Raw genomic sequence first — 9,046 nt, 5'->3', positions numbered from 1 at the left:
GCAGCAAACCATTTCTATTTCTAAACCCTTAGACAATCTACAATCCAATTCACGACAGTCTTAATTCACTACTTACTTCTAAAGTATGATAGACTGTGGATGTTTTGAATAATGAAATTATTCGGTAAGTAAAACATACGAAGTGAAACATAATAATAACCTAATTAACTGTGGTCTCAAAACTATTGAATATAAATGAAACACTTACTATTTAATCACCATATTAATCAGACTTTATTAATTGTATAATGTTTCGAGTAGTCAACTAATCACTTGAATTAAACATTAGTCATGCCATGTTATAAACATGCATACTATGTCTCTCTATGGTCCTTCCTTTGTGAATAGATCAATTGGAGATAATTCCAATGATACCTACACCATAATTCCAAATCCATATTACAAGCGTAATAATTTCTAAAATTCTTGTCACGACTAAATGTGTTATAGTCTAACCTTTCATGCATTGATCCTTTTGTGATGATGTGGCCTAGAAGTCAAAAATACTTTGCCAACGATGTCACAAAATGATCCATTGAAACTCTGTTTCTTAAAACAATTCCATGGTAATGAAGTATCAAATTCAAGGTAACTCCTTGAACACCTTTTGTGCATTAAGGTTTCTAACTCACATTCAGATACTAATCATCAACTCCCATTATGGAAAATTTTCCATATTTCCATATGAAAATCAATCCTGATAAAAAATTATCCTAATCTGAAACATGTCAGTATAGTCCATCCATATACTATACTTCCAACTGTCCACAAGCAACCAATCTTCAGCGAACCTCAGATTGTTCTTGACAATTGTTTAACAACTTTAGTCATGTCCAGTTCCAGTCCTTTTCCATTATTAATTCCCTAGGTATTTTGAAAAATTAGAACAAGTGAATACTATAGCATATGGGATTCGATACATAATTTTTTACATAAATACATGATACTTGATCAATCTCTTGCTATAATATTTCCATATATATAATTTCCTATGTTGAATCATTTCAACGTGATATTCATATATGTTCATGAATAAGTTCCATTAAATCCTTGAATCTAAACTTTTAGATTTGAGATGAAGTATAAGTGCTCTCACCCCTATAACTTTCTATAGATAAACAATTTTCAAATATAGCAATTTGCAAATTGAAAACTTTGTTTCCTATAAATAGAATTTCCAACTTGTAATACTTAGCATAATAATCATGCTCCCGCTAGCATAACAATTATACTCTTGCTAGCATAACAATTATGCTCCCATACCTTTGTGTGTGTGTGTATATATATATATATATATATATATATATATTCAAAAATCAACTGGACTTTTATAAATTAATGCTCTTGACTTGTCACTAAAGTTCAGATTCCAGATACATGATGATTTGATAAGTCTTCATCTAGACTTCTCAAGCTCATACACCTTCATTAGACAACATATGTGTGTCTTTAAACCCTTTCAAAACTTACAATAATAATTCCTGAACGTTCAAACTATTTCTTGCCATTTTCCAAAATTGAAACTATGAAAAAGGATGTCGTAATCATATACTAGCAAATTTGTTTCCTCATAATCATTTTCATGGATTAGAGCCAAACTTTTTCAACTTACATTTTATGGTGTATGTGTTCCTATCCATGTGAATTTATCAATTGCAAACCTGCAATCATAAGAAAAGGTTGAGGACAAAACCAAATCAAATTCGGTTTTCCTTTCATGGACTGAACTTTACTAGTTCTTAATTTCTTGCCTTCTGGTAGCATAAGGTCCTACCAATGCTTCCAAGTCAAGAAGCTCAATTCTATTGACCAATATACTCTCACTGACCAATGTGATCTGCCTATTGCAATCAAATGAGACCTTATAGAACCCACATGGATAGTCAACTTTATCGGAAGGTGAAACGAAACAAGAATGTGTCAACATGATTGGTTATTAACCTCGGTCCGTGTGCTAGTGATAACTATAATGTTTATTCTTGATTGTCTTTTGAAACTCTTCAAGATTAACAAGACTCCCACTGACTTCTTGACATATAAGTTTTTATCTTAAGGAACAATCATTGACAAGAAAAAACAAATATTTAAAAGTTAGTGTGAGTTCTTATAAAGACATCATTTCATTTAATTGGCATTTAATTGTCTTTGTTTTAACCAAAACATCACAACTACCAATTTTTAATGTGCTAGAGAAAGTAAACATTTCTACGCCACATTTCATGAGGTGTTATAAACATACTTAGTTTGAGATGAGCTTCAAGGTACGATTTGTAGTTACTAGAGTGTGACTCTAAAACTTAATTTGGAAACAAAGTATTATTCATCTCTTGATTAAACTATTTCAGCAATATTTGATTCCTCTTCTTAGTTGAGACAATTTCACTAAGATGTCCTTAGAGGATCAGTTGTGACATAGTTTCATAATCATTAAGATGATCATAAAACAAGACACTAGAGTACTCTCCTTTCCTTCCTTTATCTTTCTTCCTAATTGATTCTTCATATTCGTTCTGCCATTCTTTGAAACCTTTAAAAGAATCAGAATTATACTTAATCTTATAAGTATAACCATATTTACTGAAGCATCAGCAAATCATGATGAATAGATTTATCATCTTTTGTGGTGGATCCAAATAAACCACATCAATGTGTACTAGATCCATTAGTCCTTCACTTTTACTCCCACAAACATGTGATTAACGAATTAGTCTTAATCTTGCAAAGGTCAAGATTCTCATACATCATACAATTCGAATTGTATGACTCCAAGTTTCTATCCAATTGAAACTTGGGTGATGAGAATTCCTCATTTGGTCAACTATGACATTACCACAAATGATATAACAAAAAATCAAATCCATATTTAATATTGCTAATAATAGAAATATAACCACCAATTTTCTTAAATGCCATTGCGAGGATATATAAAGTAAATAAGATAAAACAAAAAAATTCATTTTATTGATCAAATGCGGAAAATTTTTGTCCTTACAATGCAAATATAAGAACTATGTTTCTAGACATTTCCTAAGCAATCTATTAATCTATCATAACTCCTAATTAGCAGCTCAAAAAATCTAATCCTAAAACCATGCGATCGAAATCCATCTCTCACAATCAGATTCAACTCACTCTTCTTCTTAAGCTTTTTTCCTTCTCTTAGATCTTGCAACACATCAAAATGTGGCTATCACATCATGTATTAAGAATCTATGAATATGAACTTAATGTAGTTAGATAATGGATGTACCTAAAGTGGAGTCATACATCTTGACTTTACTATCTCTGTGATCCTTCAGGTAGTCAGGGCAGCTTCGCATCCAATTTCCCTTCAATTAAAAATAGAAACATATGGACTCTTTAAGAATAGCACATGGGACTATCTCAAAATTAGCCTTTCTCTTTACCGTATGGTCAAATAGTTTGACCATGCCCTATCCTTTTCCATTGGGAAGGGAAACCTTTTCTGTACTACCAATGTTGCTATTGTTAAGGTCCATGGAAATTTGGGAGATTGATCCTTTAAACACATCTTCTTAACCATTACACTTTAGCATTCCTGCTTCAGCAGAAATTAGTAAATATGTCAGATCAATAAGGGTCACGTCGTTGTCAATCATATAGTAGTGCTTAATGAACTGACTATAAGATTCAGGAAGCGAGTGAAGAACCAAGTCAACAGCCAGCTCCTTTGGGAAGACGACACCCAACATTCCCAATCTGTCAATGTACGAATTCATGTTTAGAACATGTGCACACACAGAATTTCCATCTAGGTATTTGCATGCCAATAGGGCTTGAGTAACCTTGAACTTTTCAATTTGACGAAAACGTGGGTCGGGGAGAATCACTGGAGGGGTTGGAGGAATAGTTGGAGAAGCATGATTTCCAATTCCACCATTTGAAGAAGGGAACATTCTTTCACCTTGATCAACTTTTGGAAGATCATCTTCAGATAGAGAAGGAAAACCATTTCCAGGAAGACCATAGTCGTATGAACTTGACATCTATAAAGGGAGAAAATAATTAAAGTTAGTTGATTTATTTAATCCTTAATTATTAACCCAAAATTTTAAATTAAGGCTAGGATCCATATTTTTGATTCAAATTCTGAAGACGGATGCCGTAATCAAATTCGAATCTATTTTAAGTAGGTAAGCAATTACCAGTTTCAATCAAATGAAACTCCTAGATCTTTTGAGATTTATTGAACTATTCAATGGCATGTTTAATCTCGATTATCCTCTCACTTTGTGACTGAGATGCCGAGGATCACAAACAAGATGTGAATAACCATGCAAATTATCTTGGTACTCTCGATTCATTTATCACTTGAAATTAACATGTCTGTTAACCGCACACGCTCCATTAACTCAACGATAATTTACAAGATACCCATTGTCAACAATATTAGTCCCATATTAGTGTGTCGGTTAACCACAAACACTCCGCTAACGTCTAATAAGGTGCAATGTGCAATTTCATGCGTTAGCATCAAATTCACATTTTTCCTAAAGTAACTACAAGTGGGATTTTTACAAAATGCTTTAGTAACTTTATAATTCATTATACATTTAATGAGAGTTTAGAGTCCTATTAAACCCGTTCAGCTAACAACCCTCCACAAGTCAAGAGTGCGGTTGGTAAGAATAGATACCCAATGGTAGTCATTTTACAGCCGCTCCCTTAAACGCCCCTTATAGACCAGCTTCGTGAATGAGGCCTAATAACGGTAAGACTGGCTTTTCTTTTATATATATATATATATATATATATATATATATATATATATATATATATATATATATATATATATATATATATATATATATATATATACCTTTTAATTCTATAATAGTATAAGGGTGTATTTTAAACTTTTAAAATACTAGGGGTTTAATCTTTTAATAAATTAAACTTTTAATTTGATTAATTTTAAACCTATTAATGGATTTATTAATTATCTTTTAATTAAACATTTAATTAAATTATTAACAACATCCATAAGGGTGTACTTTAAACCTGTTAAAATACTAGGGTTCTTAAATTTAAGATTTAAAAATTAAACTATTTAATTAAATTTTAAATTTTAAAACCAAGGGGTGTATTTTTGAAAATTTTCAAAATACTTGGTTAAATTATAAATTAACAAAATAATTTTATCTTTATCCAAAATTTAACCAAATCATTTATTTTTGATAAGGATATACCATTAACTTTTTAGAAAATTCAATTAGAAGCAATCAAAACGAATTAAGGTAATTATCCTAATCAAATCAAGATATAAAAATTGAAAAATTCGGGATCTGACGAGTCAACTCGTCGAGTTCTGGGTCATTGTGGAGCATTAGGTCATGTTGAGGTAGGATCTAGCCTTAGAAGGGTGAAATGGTCCTTTACCCTAGTGAGAGAGAGTATGAAATGGACCTTTGATCATAGGTTATCACCTTAATTATTAACTAGGGTTGTTTTAGATATGTTCGGTGTAAGGAGCTTTTGTAGCAATAACGATAGTGAGATTCAGTTATCTTCGAATTGATTTGAGTCTCTTCACTATACTCGGGGGTCAAAGGCACCATTGTTGGCCTATTGGATTATGTTTGTAGGATGATAGTTATGTTTGTGACACTTGTTGATGTGCTTGTATGTGGTTGTTTTATTTGTGACTCTTGCTATTATGACTGTATGCTTAGATGAAGGGGTGAAATAGACCCATATTGGTTGAAAGATACTGAAGGAGTTGAAATAGGATCGAGGGTGAAAAAGACTCGTATCGGTTGAAATAGACCGAAGGAATTGAAATAGAATTAGGGGTGAAATAGACCCGTACCGGCTAAAAGATATCGAAGGAGCTGGAATAGACTGGGGGTTGAAATAAACCTAATTTATCTTCATGCTATTATATATGTTTTGTATGGGATATTTTGGGGAAACTCACTAATATTTGTGCATACAGTTTATGTTTATGGTTTCAGGTAACTCTGGTTCGAAGGGGATGGGCCTAACATGATCACACAACATCCATAATTATTCTGTAGTCTATGATTTTGGTGGGATGTCAAGTCCACCAAGCAAATTACACCCTTTTTTTTGCAAATAAAATGTAATATAATGGTAAAAAAGGGGTATCGATCCTCGGGGAAATGGTTGTATTCACTCACCAATGCAATCTAATAGAACTAGTGTAAATAAACTAACTAACTACAATTAAACTAAAAGGGGGTGTTGTGATTGCTTGAAAACTAAAAGACTTGAATAACTAAAAAGCTTGCAATTAAGCAAGATGACGTGATGCTCAAATATTGGAGAGAATTGGTAAACCAAGGCAATTCAACATAATGAACATTTGTGTGTTTATCATTATGATTTAATATAAAGCTTATCATTCATCCCAAATGGTTATAGCAATCATAAAGCATGTTATGCCAAGATTCCTCATAAGTTGTATGGAGGTTGGGGAAGCCCACAACACACCTTCTTAATCAAAATCAAAGATCCAATTGAAGCAATTGAACCCAAGAAGTTGATTAGCCTTAAGAATGAAGGAATCCCCAATTCTTAGAGGATGTCAAGGCCTACACATCTATAAAGGAGTTATGATTCATAAGCTAGAGATTATTTATACCATCATAAATCCCTTTTTCTAGGTAAATTCAATGATTCAATGCTAAACAAAAGAAATAAACCAACAATTGCGTATTAAACTACCAAGCTCATGATCAAAGTGTCACAACTAGCATTTTAGCTAGGAAATTCTATTCCTGTGTAACCATTCAACTATTATAAATCTTATACTCTAAGTAACCTCCCACTATGCTCATTAGATTAATCAATGACATCCAACAAAGAGACTAAAAACCCTAAGAATCCCGGTTTAAGTCCATATTGGACTAGGAGTTCCTTATTGGGCCTAATGGACCAATAAGCACCCAATTCAACTTTATTGGACTTAGAAGCCCCAAATGGATCCTAATTGGACCCAATTCAAAAACCTAAAACATTTTGAACCATTTGGGCCTAGAATGATTCATGTTAAACCTAATGGGCCTAATTGGGCCATAACTAATCCAATTAACCATTAGTGAGCCATAAACCATTCTTTTATTCTAATTGGGCCTTAAATGCTTCCAATATCCTAATGGGCTAAAAAAGTTTATGTTTAGGACCCAAATATCCAAACTAAAGTTAATGGGCCCAAACTTCTCTGCCACTTCTCCTTGGCCCTAAATCTCGGCCCATGTATAAAAAAAGAAGTAAATTAAGGGGGAGGGGGGTTGACTTTGGAGTGCCACCTCAATTTTGTCCATCATACTTCCATGCAAGATCCTCCATGTATCCAAGCTAGTCATTCACCACTCTCTCTCCCCTCTCCACTTCTACTCTCGGTCGAGAGCCACAAACATAGACACATTACACCAAACTCTCTCCAATTCTCTCAAGACTCATTCATCTTCTTCATCCATAATTCTCAAGACTTTCGCATGTGTTTCAAGAGGTTTTAACAAGATAATCATCATTTCTTGGTAAGTCTTTACACCTCCAAGTTTTATAATTCCATTCTCTTTTTAGATCACTATTTTAAGCAAAGTTTTGGTGATTTTGCTTCCTAGAACTTCTTAAGTTCGAAATACACTCAAGAAAGCTTGTTAGGACCAAAATCTTCTTCATTTCTTCTTCAAATTGAAACATCGAAGCAAAGTTGAGTTCATACCCCCTTGTTTTCGGTTTTCATAAGATTTTTGGGGGAGAATACAAGTAAAATGTGTAGATCTATGTTATATGCATGCTTTGTGTGAATGCTTGTTTTATTTCGTAATAATGGGTTAGATCTTAGCAAATCTCGAAATTCAAGTATTATCTAGCAAGGATCTATGAACTATTACATTATACATATCATATTACCAAGCTAAAGAAGAACACATGTTTAAGATACAAAAAGAATTCAACAAAAATCTTGTTAAGAGTCAAAATTGTCAAGAAAACAAAAGATAAGGGTAAAAAGCGAAAATTTTGTTTTAAAAGTGGCCAGACAGGTCCTATATGTATAAAAAGATATTCTTATGCTAAACATACTTTTACAAGGGTCAAAAATGCAAATTTAAGCTTATTGGGACAAACTTTTGAGCCTCACGACCTTAGGGCCTAATTTGTGAAAACATGAAGTTTTAAGGTTTAAAAATGTTATTTGGCCAAAGTTGGAGTCATAAATGTTAATAAACCAAATTTGGAGGTAAAAATAACATTTTTTTTCAAAATGGACCAAAAATGTACAACTTTCCAAAATTGGGCCGAAAATGTAAACTTTTACAAACAAAGGGCTGAAAATGCACTTTTCTGCAAAACAGGTTTCTAAATGTGAAAATATAACTTTTTGCACTAAAACCGTAACTTTTTAGACATTTGGGACAAAACTGCAACTTTTTATAACTTATGGACTAAAATGTCATTTTTACAAAACTTTGGGCCTTAACTAAAAATTTGAGGATTATTGGGTAAAAATGTCATTTTTTTTAAAAAGAAAACTGTTATCGACAATCTAGTAAACCCTTAGCTAAAACAAACCACGAAACAAAAACGATCGAACAAACTATGTCGATAATCAATTATTGGGCTTAATATTCACGATACCTGGCCGTTGGGCCCAAAGGGCCCAACTAAGTGTATATTAAACCCAATGTGTTCCTTGACGTGTTTAGTGGGCCTTGTGACCCACTTATATGTTAATTTGAGCCTATATTATGGACTATATGTTTATTGGGCCTTTGTGGCCCATATACATGTCTGTTGGGCCCAAGTTACCTTCTTACATGTTATTGGGCCTTCGTGGTCCATTTACATGCTAATTGGGTTTGGAATGGAATTCATGTTCTTGTGATCAAAACTATACCGTTGCGTAATCACTTAATGTCTTATACTTGTATAAAAATGTATCTTTTGAATCCAAACCAACAACATATGGGTGATCATTAAACATGGTACGAAAAGGAGTTAATATTCTAGTGAGACATGTTGGTTGGCACCACTGAGTGTACAATCGTAGCCTGTA

The sequence above is a fragment of the Lactuca serriola genome, chromosome 4 (genome assembly GCF_051521515.1).
Source record: "Lactuca serriola cultivar US96UC23 chromosome 4, Lser_US96UC23_V15, whole genome shotgun sequence".
Taxonomy (NCBI): Eukaryota; Viridiplantae; Streptophyta; class Magnoliopsida; order Asterales; family Asteraceae; genus Lactuca; species Lactuca serriola.
The sequence above is the reverse complement of the archived record's forward strand: the minus strand, read 5'-3'. Positions refer to the sequence as shown.